Source organism: Pelodiscus sinensis, chromosome 5, assembly GCF_052426305.1.
Source record: "Pelodiscus sinensis isolate ZL-2025 chromosome 5, ASM5242630v1, whole genome shotgun sequence".
Taxonomy (NCBI): domain Eukaryota; kingdom Metazoa; phylum Chordata; order Testudines; family Trionychidae; genus Pelodiscus; species Pelodiscus sinensis.
This window is the reverse complement of record NC_143056.1, coordinates 59,960,351-59,974,706: the sequence shown is the minus strand read 5'-3', so window position 1 is coordinate 59,974,706 and position 14,356 is coordinate 59,960,351. Positions and strand designations below refer to the sequence as shown.

General features: G+C 42.0%; 1 long non-coding RNA gene across 2 annotated transcripts in view; it reads right to left on the bottom strand.

Moving 5' to 3' along the window:
* LOC149524321 (uncharacterized) overlaps positions 1–14,356 on the bottom strand; it is a 186,116-nt gene that overhangs the window by 129,311 nt on the left and 42,449 nt on the right. For both annotated transcript variants that reach the window (XR_016349645.1, XR_016349644.1), the window contains exon 2: positions 6,227–6,293. This is a non-coding gene — a long non-coding RNA (uncharacterized LOC149524321). The remainder of the gene's footprint in view (positions 1–6,226; positions 6,294–14,356) is intronic.

Genomic DNA, 14,356 nt, shown 5'->3' with positions numbered 1-14,356 from the left:
TTCCAACAAGCCAGACAGCAGCCCTAGGGCTTAATGTGCAGTGAGGTCATTTTAAGTGCTTAGTGGGATAGCCTCTGAAGGATCATTTTTGGGATGCTTCCATGGAGACATGTGTCATTAAACCATTTGACGATTAGTATAGCTGATTACAGATCTGACAGAACCAGAGCATAGCTCTGAAAAACATTTATATTTGCAACACTCAGTATCAGTAATATGTATTCTAACATAGAATCATAGAGCTGCAAAAGACCTCAGGAGGTCATCAAGTCCAGCCCCTTGCCCAAAGCAGGACCAATCCCAACTAAATCAACCCAGCCAGGACTTTGTCAAGCCGAGACTTAAAAATCTCTAGGGATGGAGATTCCACCACCTCCCTAGGTAACCCATATGGTCAAAAATGTACATGTATTTATAAATGAGGTCTTGACTCTGAAAATATGCTTAGTGGTCAGTCTTGAGTGTCTGCAGCAGAGATGCCTAGAGACCTCATGTCCCACCCAGTGAGAAGGGTGTGCCAAAGCTTTGGGAAATGGAACTGGACATTAAGGAAATAGTTCAACTCCAGGAATTTCAGCAGCCATTTTCAGGGACCTTCTCCATTAAATTGGTGTCCATCCATTCTGGAGGCCCTGTCCTCAATTCATGTGGCACATAGCCACTTATTGAAATAACCTGACAGATGTATCCTTGGATCTGGGCGCTCCCTGGATTGTAGGAATTCCAGGTCCTGGAGCTCAGGAGTGGAGAAAAATAAAAAAGGAATGAAGCAGAACTGAGCTGAGTAGTAAAGAAGGAGCACTTCCCAATCTTTATCTTCCTCCAATCTCTCCCTGAGTGTATGAATCTGTATGCTGTGCATTCCCATGAATTCCCCTTTAACACACAAGTGGAAAAAAATCCAGACCTAACACAATGTGACACAAATCACCACTTGAACAATAATGGGGATCTAGTTGAAAATCATCCCAATCTAAAGCTGCAAACACTGGAACATAGCAACCAAATGCATTTTGATGAAATAGAATATTACCATTATGTCTAATTCTTTTTTAGTGAGAACATTTTCAAAATGCATATACAGAATTCCAGCACCCTGACAATAATTAAATGATCGTAACAAAACCACCTTGAGGATAAATACTAATATGCAAATAAATTAATCTGCTATATTCTCAGGGAAAGCTCATTTCATGCCCTATTTTAGCATTTCACTTTGCAAAGAAACTGGTTACTCCAATCAGATGTTAGAGGGAGGTAGAAAATAGGGCTTAATAGAAATCAAGAGCTAATTTCCATTATGTAGACATAACTGTAGCCTCAACAATAAAATAGCTAATAGCTAGGGAGGGGACTTGATGGGAGTTAACAGAGCTCCACACTATATTAACCTCCAACTGGAAATCTGGAATCAGCAGGGGATAATGCCAGGGAAAAGAGCTACCTCCTTAAAGAAATGTGATGTATAAGTTAAGAGAGAGCAATAACCTTTATGTAGGGGTTGTTTAATCATCGTGTGAAATTTAATAGAAAACTGTGTCTCTGTTGTGTGATTCTATAAGATGGTTTGTAAAAACGTACAGAGCTAAGAATTCTCTACTACATTCTGCAGCTTTTGGAACAATTTTGTGTAGAATCCTGCTGTGTTTCTTTAGAGCTTCATTGGATTTGTTCCTAACCAGTTCATGGCACTTCTCCATGAGGGTTCCCTCACTCTGCTACTTCCCTACAACAATGCATTTCCCACAAAGATCAAACCACTTGGAGGGCTGACCTACCCTATGAGCAATGACTTCAAGATTTGACTAATTGTTGTTTTAAAAGTTATTTTGTGCTGCACACAAGCCTGCCTCTTATTGTTCACTTGGGCACTTTAAAATTGACGCTTAGAATATTTATGGTATAATTTACTGGCCAAAAGAATAGATTTTGGTAAAATAAAATTGCATGGTTTGCAGGCTTTTATTATGAAAAAGCAAGCAATAAAAATGAACAGTAAACAAAACTAAAGCAATGCAAGACCTACCCAAGGAATGATTAACCCTCTCACCAAGCAGAGCAATGTATTATAAAATACTGAAGCGTGAGGAATTTTGCTAGAGGTTAACTATGGCTGCACAAAGTCCATATAGATTATTCTACAGGTGTGGTAATCCTTTATTACATCATATTTCATTCCCCTTTCTGCTGGTCATTTACCTCATGTCTCCTAGAATCCTTGAAATAATATTGCTTGCAAATTAAGCCAAAAAGTTGTTCTTGATTCCAAGGAATGTTAGAGAATTTATAAGGTATTTACCTTCCAATCCCTGGAACCACTGACAGAAGAAGTCAAATCCAGACATTTGCAATTCACCAAAGTATGGCAAGCTAATCTCATCAGTAGAATTAAAGTTTGAGCAAATGACCTCAGAAGCAAGACATTTGATGGCTGCCAAGCCACAATTGCTCATGCCATTTCACTGTATTATGAAAAGTTCTTTTGGAGTTTTGTTTTCATATGTTTTGCCACCCTGGCATATAGCTCAAAGAGAGCCAGGCACATTCATGGTCCAGATTAAAATTCTTTATCCCTGCCAAGACTCTGGCAGGCATAAATGTAAAGTAGCGCGGGCAACCATCAAACGAGTCATAGGTTTGTTTCAGACAATCGGTATTCAAAAGTTTCTGAACTGATCTGAACTTTTCATCTGCAAAATTCATCTGATTTTGTCTACATGAGATTTTTGGAACTTTCATCCACTCAGTCTGAAATTCACGTTAAAATTATTTTTCTTGTACAGGTTGGACCTCCCTGGGGACCTGACCACTCCTGAATGAGGCAATTTGCCGGACTGGTGGGGGAGGCCCTGCCACCGGCCCCCCCATCCTTCCAACCCTTCCATGGACTCCCAGACAGAGCCAGGGCTGCCAGACACCACCCTACTACCACTGGGGCCCTGACCCCAGGGCTCTGTAGTCCAGGGACATTTGTGGTCCTCTTGGACCATGGATGTTGCCAGACCAGAGTGTGCTGGTTTAGGGAGGTCCAACCTGTGGTATTTCAGTACTTCCACTTCTAGATAGGGGCAGGAAATGCAGAGGCACAGTAAAATGAAAAATAATTTAAATCAATAGTCCTCTAAATATTTTTAAACTTCACTGAAGTTTAAGGTCAATTTGATCCCTCTTGATTTGCCTATCCCCTGTTTGGCTGCTGCACAGGATTCATATTTTACTATTTACTATATAAAATGCATAGTTTCTGATCAGAACATGAATGGTTTTTCAATATCATTGTTAATACTGTCGTCAGGTTTCTGGACTATGAGCTATCAACTCTACTGTTTATTGTATCTGATAGAGCAGAAGGAGAAAGATCAGCATAACCATATAGAAGTAGATTCTTCTCACAAGAGCACAGCATGGGAGAGATATTTTTGGTGAAAAGACTAATGGCACCCTTGGAAAAACTCTTACAGACTTTGCGAGGACCAGAATCGAGTGAACACTGAAAGAACTATAGGCTTAGTATGGGAGTTAATCAGGATTTTAGGTTGACTGGCTAGTCTCTTACCCATGCCTGAAATGATTCTGGAGCCACACTGTTTATTAAAAGCAATGGAACCCAGTATCAGTTGTACCCACAACGGAAGCTGATCTTATGGTTTAATTTAAAAACAGTAAAGATTCATACCAAGAGTCATGATTTTGATGCACAGATTTGGCCACTCATTTACTAAAAGAAAGAGCCCATGCTGGGATTCCATTGCAGTGGCAGTGTCTGGAGGAAACAGACAATTCTCTGAGGTCCAGGTAATTACTAGGCAACGAGCATACCACGAATGATTAGAACCAGAGATGTAAACTGAGTATATACTTGTGCGTGTTTTGGAAAAGTAAGTAACCAGAATTAGATTAGTCGCAGTTCAAGCCAGAAATGATGCTCTCCAGAAAATGATTCAAGGTGATGCAGAAGCCCATGCCATTAGCACTGAATACTCAAGTTCTAATCATCAGCTGAGAGCTATGAGTAATGAAAAGACAAGGTCCAAATTGACTAGGGGTCTGTTTTATATTCATGACAGAGTTTAGACACTAAATGGGTGATCCCTCTTGAGCAGGCCTGTTGACAGGGTAGGGGGAGCAAAAGGGGCAATTACCCCAGAGCCTGGTGACCAAAGGAGCCCAGGGCTCCCAGCTGCTGCTGCTACTACTGCCAGAGCCCAGGTTCCTTTAAATCACTGCCAGAGCACTAAAGACTGGGATGGGCCCAATGTTGCACTCCAGGCAGTGCTGAGGGCACATGTGCATGCACGATGAGGGAAAGCACTGCTACGCAAAAATCTCCGACCGCTGGAGTGAAAATGTACTGAGACCTGAGTGCAGCACTGACAGGGAGAAGAAGGAGGATTTCCTGCTACATGTACTCGCAGACCAGTGTTAGATGTTGACAGCTCTGTACCGTGGTTGCTTAAAATGGCCACCTTTCTGTTAACTAGATTTCTCAATCTATCCATCTCATACCATATGATCAATTTGTATATAAATGATTATGCAACCCCTACTACTAGAGTTATTATTGCTACAACTTGACTGCATAGTACTATAAAAACGAAATGGAACAGTTATTTTTTTTTAAACGAATGTCCAACTCTTATGCTGTGATATTTCCAAGAATAGTGTATCCAAGAAAAACACAAAATGCAATAGGGATACACAGCAGGTACACCTGCCTGGGAGTACCAGCAGACATTCTGGGAGGCTGCAGTTCAGTTCCAAATGTTATAGAGTAAGATCAGAGGGAGGAGAGAGGGTTGGAAGTGATAATTTCAGAGCATTAATACAAGTATATCATAGCCTCCTAATCAGACAAGACAAGAATAATCTTTCTTTCTACTTTTAAAGAGTTTTAAGGAAAATGTGATTGGCATGATAGGATAATCAGTGACAGAAATGGAAGTTGGCTATTGATTCATAGATCATACTGTGTACAAGCAGCTGTACTGCAGGCTCTCTCGCACTGTCCTGCCAATTGTTTTAGCTGTGCTCCTCAGGGATGATGACTAATTTTAGTGTTCTCCTCTTCATACAAGAATTGAGTATAGCACAAATTTCAACACATTTTTACATGAAAATATTAAGGCTGGGCTTGCACGAAACCCCCAGGAACTGAACTTGAAGTTTGCATATGGATCCACATTCAGTTCTCTCCAGCATGAGCCCCATTTAATAAATCTGTTTTAGAGTGGATCTTTCTGTGTGTCTATCAGTGCGTCCATTTGTTCAAGAACTCCTCCTAAACGGTAAAAGCTAGGGCCACCAAATTTGGTATGTAGCTTCCTCGTCTCCTAACTTACAGCAAGGTCAGGGTTTGGTTGTGCCAAGGTAAGTAGAAGCCCCAGGAAAAGGACAGTTTTTCCATAACATGCCAAAGGAGGGGCTGCTGTTCAGAGGGGCGCTATATAAGAGTGGCCACTGGGGGCTGCCAGACCACCAAAGGAGTGGCCAATAGGGTTGGGGCTCCGCCAACTTGCCTGTCAACAGACTGGTAACTAGCCCCGCTGCCCCAAGCTTTTTCCCCACCTGGCCACAGAGCTGGAGGGGAGGAGAGAACAAGCCCCAGGTAGGCTGGAGTTTGGCCTGGTGGAAGAGAGAACAGGCCCTGGATAGGTTGTGGGGGAGGGAAGGAGACTTAAGACAGCAGGCCCCTACTCCCCTGCCTTTGGCACATACACCCCAGACATCCCCAGGACCCTGCCCTGAAGGACCTGGATAATACTGGGTAAGTCAGCTATTATTCTATAAACGATTTAATAGTTTCTATGTTAGATTGAATGTTACGGTTCTCTAGGTTACAAAAATAGCTGTTCTCTCCCCCAGGATAAGCTGTATCTAGTTAAGGGCTAAGAAGATCAAGTGTAGCCAGGCAAAGTAGAGCAATGAAACAGTTCTCTAGGAATCGTTAGATAATTGTGTACGTTGGTTTTAAATGAGCGCTATTATGCATAATCCAAAAGGATATCCTTTTAATTCTAATCTTGGCAAGGTAACTTTAAGTCTTCAAAGAAAGCAGCTACAGACAAAAATCAACTTCTCAATCAAGCTTATAAAATCATGATTGGTTTGGGCAGATTCCAGGTTAAAATGCTCTTAAGATTCATCAAACATATGTGTGCACTGATCTTTTTGGTAGACTATCGGTTCAAACATGCTAGAGTCTATATATTGCCGTCTATTTACGTACCAAGTTTCTGTTGATGTCCGCTCCCATCACAGAAGCTCTTCACATAGTTCAAGGTCAGTCCACGGCTCTAAGAAAGAGAAACAAACACTCAAACTTGTCTAACATTAAAATTTAACTAACCAATGTAACCAAGTATAAACATTCAATATATGGAACAAAACCATGATTGAGCCACTGAAAACAGGTTTTATATGCACAAAGACCTTTCAGAATATATCAAAATGAAAAAGAACTCAAAGTCTTTAATGAAGAAAAGTGAGTTGCAATAGCATAAAGCAACTGGAAAAGGTGTTTACTGATCTGAACAAAAATAATCAAAAATTGCCTGTGTCATATGTCACCATACTAACAATGCAGCTCGATTTTAGAACTCCTGGCTGTTAGTAAACAAAATATCAACAGAAGAGTTAGAAATACTTTAAGTGTCTTAAATATACATAATTAATCAATTTTCCCTGTTAACTGTGTGCTTGTGCAGCCCTACTCAGGATAGATTCAAATGCCTCCCATCTGAATAGCAGAGGCCCACAGCTAGGTTTGTTATTTCTACTGGTAGTGCATTTTCATGCAATGCTCAATGCACATAAAAATGTATTCTACACATGGAGGGAAAAAAGCCACACATGGATGGAAAAGATTTCAGGGAACACTGGTAAGAGGAAATTAGTTACGTGATCGATATTTAAATATACATTTGCTAAAATTTAACAATTACGTAATTAACTGTCAATCATTTGTTTAACAATATTATTCCTATAACTGTGGACTAGAAGTCTTATCTCCTTGGTTCTATTCCAGTCTTTAACAGCAGATGCTTGCTGTTTACCCTTGAAATGGGAGATATATAAGCATCAGCAAATCCATCTGTAAAACCGGGAAATGTAGCACATGACTATCTCAGAAGAATGGTGAGTCACAATATATTCTTATAAAGTGTTATAAAATCATTAGATAAGAACTGAAAGAAATAAATACAGGAGACACTGAGAGGTGCTCAGATATTATGGCAATGGGTCCACACAAAAAATCTAATATAGAGGTGTTTAATGAATGAATAATTAAGAGAACTAGAGGGTGTTTATACACATACTTATGATATGGAGAGAGCAGGTGTGAAAGCTTTTCCTAGATTAATTGGAGTTCAGTGTGTGACTTTCACTGGCCAATGAACCTCAAGTTAATAGGGAAAACACCGTGATATAATGCATGTGTCTCAGTGCAAAGGACATAGTCACAGCTGGAACCTAGTTATGACAAACCAGAAAATAATCAAACTAAAAAAAGGGGAAGGGGAGGATAAGTTTTCGGAACTGATACTTAGATGTTCTCTAAGAAGGCAGTGCATACTCAGAGAAGGTTCTGAAAAGCTCTCTGCAGAAGAGACAGAGCATGGGTGCACATTTATTACACACAAAACTTAAGAATGATTTTGTTTAAAGAACTCTGAATATTTTTTAGCTTTCCTTGCTTCACAGGGCATATTGGCCAGTAATAGAAATGTAGCCATGTTAGTCTGGTGTAGCTGAAGCAAAATGCAGGACTATGTAGCACTTTAAAGACTAACAAGATGGTAGTTGAGATTTATAAATGCTTGGTAGAGATCTTGAAGCTTCTGGTCTCTGTCAGAGGGATTAGATGCGGTTGTATCGAAGGGCTTGGCTATAGACGATGGATCGTATGTTGTGTTCTGGATGGGAGCTGGAAGCATGTAGGTAACTGTATGAGTCAGTGGGTTTTCTGTAGAGTGGTGTCTACTTTTCCATTGTTGATTTGTACTGTGGTGTCCAGGAAGTGGACCTCTCGTGTAGAATGGTCCAGGCTGAGGTTGATGGTGGGGTGTAGGTTGTTGAAATCTCTGTGGAATATCACCAGTGTTTCTTGGCCATGTGTCCAGATCATAAAGATGTCATCGATGTAGCGCAAGAATTTATAAATCTCAACTACCCACCCGGAGAAATAAAAAAGCCAATTGAAAGAGCCAGACAAATACCTAGAAACCATCTACTTCAAGACAGACCCAAGAAAACCAACAATAGAACACCACTTGTCATCACCTACAGCCCCCAACTTAAACCTGTCCAACACATTATCAATAAACTACAGCCTATACTGGAACAGGATACCATACTCCAAGAGAATCTGGGAGACAGACCCATAGTCTCCTATAGACAACCACCTAACCTCAAGATGATTCTTTCCAACAACCACAGGACATACCACACTAATACCAACCCTGGTACCTTCCCTTGCAACAAACCCCGTTGCCAGCTTTGTCCACATATTCATTCTGCTGATACCATTATTGGACCTAACCAAGTGAGTTATAAGATCAAGAACACATATTCCTGCGCATCCAGAAATATAATTTATGCTATCATGTGCCAAAAGTGTCCGTCTGCTATGTACATTGGACAAACGTCTCAGACACTTCGCCAAAGGATTAATGCCCACAAAACAGATATCAGACAAGATCACAAAGAAAAAACTATTTCTTGCCATTTCAACCAGAAAGGACACTGTCTCAACGACTTAACCACCTGCATTCGGCTACAAAGACCTTTTACATCTGCACTTGAAAGGGAATCCTCTGAACTGTCATTCATGTTAAAATTCGACACTCTCTGGGGGGGATTGAACAAAGACCCCAACTATCTTACCCATTACCAAGATAGCTTCCCCAATTATCACCTCTAATACCATTAGCTCACAGACACTTACCTTCCTTCCTTCCCCTCCCCCCCCCACATCCCCCTTCTGTTCTGAAATGTGATTTGTCCTTTTCATATGTGTTCATTTTTTTTTAATTGTATCCTTTGGTATGTATGGTTGTGACTATTTTCTTCCACTATTTGATCTGAGGAAGTGGGTCTGGCTCACGAAAGCTCATCATCTAATAAACCATCTTATTGGCCAGTGTGTGTGACACATGTTCTTCAGTGCCTGATCCATAGAGGATGTGCATTTGGTGCAGCTCTCAGGGTCTGTCTATATGAACATGTAAGTTCATAGCCAGTTCAGGTGTAAATCTACCCTGCACCAAAGAGCCATGCACTAAGCACCCATATGGACTCAGCTGCTGCACACAAAGTTCTGGCATGCACTTTGATCTATCCCGTGTTGAAATGTGACTATATTATAGTGCAATAGGGTAGTGGCTCTCAACCCTTCCAACTACAATATACCTTTCAGGAGCTTGAGTTGTTTTGTGTACCCAGTGTTTCATCTCACTTAAAAAATACTTGCTTACAAAATCAGGCATAAATATACATAAGTGACACAAGGCACAATTACTGAAAAAGTGCTTACTTTCTAATTTTTACCATCCAATAGATTTATAATTGTAATATAAATATTGCACTTACATGTCAGTGTACAGATTATAAAGCAACATAGACAAGTCATTGTCTGTATGAAATTTTAGTTTGTACTGACTCTGCTAGTGCTTTTTTATACATGTTGTTGTACAATTAGGTACATATCTAGATGAGTTGAGGTACCCACTGGGAGACCTCTGCAGACCCCCCCAGGTGTTCGCATGCCTCTGCTTGAGAATTGCAGCACTAGGGAATGTTAGTGGGTGGCAGTAGGGTCCACATGGACAGTTTGTGACAGTAGGGTGGGGTAAATGTATAGCTTTACTTGCTGCAAACAAAGTGGGCATATCGTCAAACCCTCAGGTGGAGAGCATGGCTCTCTACCATAAGCCCCCAGAGATTTATACTTCTAGCTGTTTTCCACCTCCAGTGAACTGGGTAAGGTGGCAGTCATTCCTCTTATATTTAACAGTTATTCGTTTTCCAACAGAGAAATAGGTGCTCTTTGGTGGTGGGGGTTGGCGGTGGAAATGATTCCTGCAAAGATGACAGGGGAGGAGGTGTGGCCCTAGAAGTGAGAACTCCTGAATTCTAATCCTAGCTCTGCTACTGACTCGCTGTGTGACCTTGTGCCAGAGACTCTTTGTCTCTGTGTTGCAGCATCCCCATTTGTAACCTATAAATTGATGGAAGTAGTTACTCTGTGAAAATGGCAGCGTAGTGTTCCATGCTTACTGCCTCTCAGGGGGTTCCATGTCACAGGCGTACTGTATCTTTTGCAAATAGGCCACTCGGTGCACGTGAAACCTACTTTTCTTACTGTGCAGCAAGTTGGGAATGTGCTGCTTTGTTCAACTATATAACAGAGTGAGTGAGTGTGTGTATGTGTGTATATATATGAGAGAGAGAGAGCACACGCTTGGGAGGAGGCACGCTAACTAAACAGAAAGTCAGAGTGCCCTGGAGCATGGCTCCACTGATGATACTCAGAGTAACCCAATTACTCTCCTGATGACCACTATACTACAGTTTCAAGTTTCCCATTTTTCTATCACAGAGGCCATCTATAAACAGGGAAAGAAGAACAACCCAGGAAACTTAAGACCAGTCAGTTTAACTTCCGTGTCAAGGAAGATAATGGAGTAACTAATTAAGGAATTCATCTGCAAACACAGCCAGCATGGATTTGTAAAGAACAAATTATGTCAGACCAATCTGACAGCTTTCTTTAATAGGCTATCAAACCTTGTGGTTAAGGGGGAAGTAGAAGTCATGGTATACCTAGACTTTAGGAAACCATTTGATAATTTAACATGATCTTCTTATCAATAAACTAGGGAAATACAACCGAGAAGGGGCTACTATTAGATGGGTGCTCAACTGGGTAGATAATAACTACTCTCTGAAAGTGGTTAACAGTTCACAATCATGCTGGAAGGGCATAACAAGTAGGGTTCCACAGAGGTGTATTTTGGGTCCGGTTCTGTTCAATATCGTCATCAAAGAATTAGATGAGGCAGAGAGAGAATGATTATGAAGTTTGCAGATGATACCAAGCTGGGAGGGATTGCAACTGCTTTGGAGGATATGGTCATAATTCGAAATGATCTGGACAAACTAGAGAAATGGTCTGAGGTAAATAGGATGAAGTTTGATAAGGACAAATGCAAAGTACTCTACTTAGGAAAGAACAATCAATCAGTTTCACCATACAGAATGGGAAGTGACTGTCTAGGAAGTAGTACTGCAGAAAGGCATCTAGGAGTCATTGTGGACCACAAGCTAAATATGAATCAACAGTGTAACACATGATTCTGGGATGCATTAACAGGAGAGTTGTGAGCAAGATAAAAAGTCATTCTTCCTCTCTACTCTGCACTAATTAGGCCTCAACTGAAATACTGTGTCTAGTTCTGGGCACCACATTTCAAGAAAGATGTGGAAAAATTGGAGAAGGTCCAGAGAACAGCAACAAAAATTATTAAAGGCCTAAAAAAACATGAGCTGTAGGGAAAACTGAAAGAATTGGGCGTGTTTAGTTTTGAAAAGAGGAAGTTACTCACTTTGTGCAGTGACGACATTTCTTCAAGGTGTCCCCCCCCCGTGGGTGCTCCATTCTAGGTGTCAGGATCATCCCGGTGCTGCAGGTCGGAAAGTAGTCAGCCGTGGTTCATTTGGACCACGCATGCACGGCGGCGCATGCTGTTCATGCCATTTGTGAGCTTGCATGCGATCTGGCTTCTGCCAGTTCCTCCTAATCCGATCACTCATGAAAAACATAAAGAAGAGACTCCGAAGTGGGGAGGAAGGTCGGTCGTAGAGCACCCACGGGGACACAAACACACACCTCGAAGAACCATCTTTACTGTACGAGGTAAGTAACTGCCTCTTCTTCTTCAGGTAGTGTCCCCGTGGGTGCTCCACTCAAGGTAAGTACAGAGCAGTAGCCTTGTCTACAGAGGTGGGATTGAAGTCAAGAACTGGTTGCTGTGGACAGAACTGTGGAGGCCAGCACTGATTCTTGGGCGATAGCATTATGCTTAGCGAATGTTATGTCTGAAGACCATGTCGCCATGCGGCAAATGTCCTGAATTGGTACGCCTTTAAAGAATGCCAGAGAGGTAGATGTCGCTCTGGTGGAATGAGCAGTAATTGACGTCGATATGCGCCTATTACGTAATGTGTAGCACTTTGTACTACATTTCATGATAAGCTTAGAAATATGTTGTGAAGATAATGATTGACCCTCGGTTCTTTCATCTGAGCATAATAGGAGTTAATTAGACTGGCAGAAAGGGTGAGTCCTTTCTAGGTACAAAAGCCAATGCCCTACACGGACATCCGATGTTATGCAATTGGGTTTCATGGCGAGAGGTATATAGTTTGGGGTAGAATGTCGGGAGTATTATAGGCTCGTTAATATGGAACTCCGAATTCACCATCGGTAAAAAGTTGGAGTGAGATCGAAGTATTACTCCCTGGTTGGTAAACAGAGTATATGGTGGGTTGGCCGAGAGGACTGCCAACTCTCCCACCCATTGGGCCGATGTTATAGCCAGGAGAAAGGCAACCTTCATAGTGAGCGTAGGGATGTCACAGGTAGCCAAGGGCTCAAAAGGAGGATAAGTGAGGGTGTCCAACATTAGCTCCAAATCCCATAGAGCAGGAAGCTTCCTGCACAGTGGGGTGTAGATTTGTTAGGTCTTTCAAGAAGCATTTAGTCATCAGATGAGCAATTATTGAAAAACCCTCAATTAATTGTCTAAATGCAGAAATGGCTGAGAGATGGACCTTGATGGACGACAGTCCCAATCCTGAATGGTGCAAGTGGAGTACATAGTCCAGGATACAATGGATTGGAATGGACATTGCATCAAAGTTATTGGCTAAACACCAAGAATGGAAACGACGCCATTTATAAAGGTAAGTTTTCCATGTGGATTCACATCTGCTATAGAGTAGTACTTATTTCAACTTTTGGGAGCAAAGGACTTCTGTGCTATGGAACCAGCTAGGAACCACACCATGAAGTGTAGGTGGTTGATTTGGGATTGTGTCATGGACAGCCCTGATTGCGTGAGCAGGTCATGTTGTTTTGGTAAATGATATGGGGGTTGGAGAGACGTTTGTAGGAGGAGGGGAAGCCACATCTGTCTGGGCCAAAACAGGGCTATGAGTATGACTGTGGCTCTGTCCTCGATTATCTTCTCTAAGGAACTGGAGGAAAGGCATAGAGAAGATGGCGAGTCCAGTTTATCAGAAATGCATCTCCCAGAGATTTCGGTCTCAGACTGGCTCTGGAACAGTATTTTGGGCATTTCATATTGAGATGTGTTTCAAAGAGATCATAGTGGGGTGCCCCCATTGCTGAAATATGGAATGGGTTACCCCCACTCGAGGTGAGGAAAAATATGTCTGCTTAAGGCATTGGCAATTGTATCGTCTTTGTCTGGGAGGTATGCGCCCACAATGGTAATTCCATGGCTTATACACCAATCCCATAACTTCGTGGCTTCCGTGCAGAGGGATCTGGATCAGGCTTCACCCTGACGGTTGATGTAATAAACCGTGGTAGTGTTGTCGGTAAAGATTTGAACTGACTGCAAATCTTTGGGAGGAATATCTTGCATGCGTTGAATACTGCCCTGAGCTCCAGGAGATTGATATGCTAGAGCTTCTTGTGTATTCCATCGACCTTGAGCAAATTAGCCCTCGCAGTGGGCTTCCCAACCTAGGAGAGATGCGTCTGAAGTGACTTGAACAGTAGGGTGTGGATGGTGGAACAGAATGCCTGAGAGCATGTTGGTGGGAGAAGTCCATCATGCCAGGGATTGTCGTACTATTAATGGTACCTCCACTTGTCTGTGTACATCGTGATTGCCCGGACGATAAACTGAAGCCAGCCATTGCTGTAGACATCTGAGGCATAGTCTCGTGTGTTGTACCACGTATGTTGTGGCAGCCATGTGCCCCAAGAGTTGCAGGCAGGTACGTATCGGTACCTTTGGACTGATGGAAAGTGTCTGCATAAGGCTCTGTATTTTGTGGATTCTTTCTAAAGGAAGAGAGGCCTTGGCCATTATAGAATCTAATCATGCCCCAATGAACACGAGGGATCTTTGCGGAATGAGTGAGGACTTTGGTACGTTCAGTACAAGACCCAGGTCAGAAAATAATTGCCTTGTGATTTCGGTGGCACGAAGTGCGTGGTCATAAGAATAGGCCTTGATGAGACATTCATCCAGGTACGGGAAAAACATGATGCCCTGGCGGTGGAGATACGCAGCGACCACCACCAACGTCTTGGAAAAGACCC